Source organism: Pieris brassicae, chromosome 4 (genome assembly GCF_905147105.1).
Source record: "Pieris brassicae chromosome 4, ilPieBrab1.1, whole genome shotgun sequence".
NCBI classification, from domain to species: Eukaryota; Metazoa; Arthropoda; class Insecta; order Lepidoptera; family Pieridae; genus Pieris; species Pieris brassicae.
In genome coordinates, this window is record NC_059668.1 from 17,859,749 (window position 1) to 17,862,954 (window position 3,206).

The window sequence follows — 3,206 nt, forward strand, 5'->3', positions numbered from 1 at the left end:
ATTCACGAAAATAATCCTCAACTAGTCTTGAGACATCATATCTATGTAGACCGGTACATATTTCAAAATGTCACATTAAATATTGACAAAATAAAAATGCAGAAGACATTCGGACGTGAGCGTTACTTCGACTCGATCGTAACCACGGGAGACCATTCCATTTTCAAACGGTTTCCTGTCAATATTAAAACACACGGGGGAGTTACCAGTTGGAAAAAATACTTGCTGAGCGGAAATGTTTTCGTTTTATTTTAAGTTCTATGTTTATACTAATATATTTTAAACATAGTCATGTGAATTATATGTAGAATGTAAATATGAAGCGTATTTTAAACAAACTTTAACAAGGTTCCATGGTGTAATGGTTAGCACTCTGGACTCTGAATCCAGCGATCCGAGTTCAAATCTCGGTGGAACCTTTCTTTTATTTTTTAACTTTTTGCAAATATTAGAGAATACTATTTTTTAATTTTAGTAGTAAACTAATATTGTATAACGATCCTAAAATGTAACAGTGTATTTTTAACTGTTCTTACTTTAGTTAAAAGGCTTTTTTCTCAATGTCGGAATAGTCATTAATATTGTAACTAAGCATCGAGGCGACCACGCCTGCGGTATCAACTGATTAGTTTAATTAAAAAAAAGTAACTCTTTCGTTAGCATCGCCCGGGGAGTCGAGTGGCGTGTTTACGGCTTGAAAATCTATGAAGGCCAGTGTTTTCGGATGTCTCTTTAAACAGTGGTTAAGTAAACAGCTATTTAAGAAATATATTAGCCGAAGCTGTCAAAATGGAACATCTTTTGAAGTGAAACTTCTTTAGAATCGTTGTGATTTCAAACCGGATGCAACGAAAAAACGACAGGTAAGAGACACAAATACAAAAATGTGTAGGATGAAGCCAGGGGAAAGAATGAGACAGAAATATACATACAATTTGTATATATTATAGTAGCCCAACAATATAGATCACTTTTTAAATATGTTCGTGTATTGATTATCGATGAAATTAGTATGATTGGAGCCGAGTTGTTGTCCCAAATAGATTCAAGGTTAAAGCAAATCACCGGTAATTTTAAAGTCCATTTTGGTGGATTAGATATAATTTTGATTGGTGATCTACGTCAACTACCGCCAGTTCGTGCTACCCCAATTTACAAACAAATAAAACGACAAATAGCAGGTTCAACACTATGGCGAGGGTTGAAATTTTTCGAACTAAACGAAGTTATGCGACAAGCTAATCAAAGTTTTGCAACAATATTAACAAAAATTGGTAATGGACAGTTGTTAGATCAGGAAGAGCTAGATTTAATTGAGTCACGGATTTACTCTGAAGAAGAAGCTGAGAGACTTTGTCCAGACGGTATACGATTGTTTTTTAATAATCATTCAGTTGCTGAATACAACAATAAAATTTTGAATTCTATAGAAGAAAAAGTGAATTCAGAGGCAACTGATATATATATTGGATGTAGAAATGTTGAACAGCAAACTTCTATGCGTCAAAAATTACATAAAATGTCAACTATTGATACAGGAGGTTTGCCATATCAAATTACATTGGTTTTGAACAAACCATACATGATAACAACTAACATCGATGTATCAGATGGATTAGCAAATGGTGCGACGGGAAAATTAATTTTCATTGAATATAATGACAAAGGAGAGATAGGTCGTTTATGGCTAGAATTTCCAGAATCTCCAAAAATCGGAGAAAAATTGAGAAGAAAGGCAGCGGCATCAATTCAAAAAAATAATCTTCATCCACTGGCAGTACCAATAGATCGCAGAACATCATCTATACCACTAGTACCTAATAAAACCGTTATTGTAAAACGTAATCATTTCCCATTAGTCTCTGCATGTGCAATGACGATTCACAAGTCCCAGGGAGCTACTTTTGGTGAGATTGTATATGAATATGATAAATCACACGTTCAACAACTCCTGTACGTCGCATTATCACGAGTTACATCAATAAACGGCTTATATCTCGTTTCAAAAAAAAATGATAAAAAATTTTACCATGGCCGAAGAGCGTCAGTATCTACAATTGATCTACAACATGAATTTCGAAGGCTGAACTTGAATCGACTTGAGACAATTACAAATGTTTTATATGATTTCTTAAATAAAAGAAAAGGGATGTCACTGTTTACCTTTAACTGTCAAAGCTTACGAGCTCATGTACAAGATCTGCAACATGACAATATAGTGTCATCGTCAAATTTTTTAATTCTTTCGGAGACATGGATGAATAATGAAGATATTGTAGACATTCCAAATTTTAATATTGTTGTTAATTACAAAAGACCACGTACGAGGGCAGGCGGAGTAGCAATTTATCACAACGTAAATGATGGAGCCCGTGTTGTTACGCCACAAATGGATCTCAATGCACAACAGCTAGAATCATTGTCTGTTCAGCTTTCGAAAGTTGGAGAAATATGTGCCTGTGAGAGCAGAAATGACCAAGGAGATTTAATTTTGATCGTAGCAATTTACATCTTTCCCAACCAATCAATAAAATCAGTTATTGAATTTATACATGAAAATTTGATCAAATATACCCCAGAGGTATCGCGAATTCTCAAAAAGAATTATGATAAAATTCCGATGATTTTAAGTGGGGATTTTAACATAAATTTTGCATCAGATACAGCGCTTCCTTTGATTGAGTTTCTCGATACAACATTTTATTTAAAAATGTGTAACAATCGCACTCAATCAACTACAAGATCAAAAACGGTAATAGATGCAGTGTTCCAAAGATATATCAACCAAATTGAAACTAAAATATTTGTATCGTATTTTAGTTATCATAAGCCTCTTGTATCATTTGTTGAAACTGAAAATATGGAACTTGAGTAATAGATTATGTAACATATGTTAAATAAAATATAAAATATCTTTTAAAATTAATCAAAATACTTTCATTTTTGAACAATTAAACTTTGTAATTATCCTACCCTTGTTATAAATATTCATCTCATTCTTTTGTCGATTCACTGAAGTTTCACTTCTATCGTGTGTGAATCGCACACACACCTTTTTTTTAAAGCATTAAACTAGTCAAAGAAAATCTGCTAAGATATTCTTATCAGGAGTTTAATAATACGTATGTTTGTTTCTAGAATAAAGCACTTCTGCAATATTTCGGTTAATATTATATTATTTTACAACTAATCGACTTTCTTTTCGC

The 3,206-nt window shown here is 32.9% G+C and overlaps 1 non-coding gene across 1 annotated transcript; it reads left to right on the top strand.

The window, feature by feature from the left end:
• The first annotated feature begins 347 nt into the window (after positions 1–347).
• On the top strand, positions 348–419 carry Trnaq-cug. The gene has a single exon. It is a non-coding gene; the product is annotated as a tRNA-Gln (tRNA).
• The last annotated feature ends 2,787 nt before the right edge of the window (positions 420–3,206 follow it).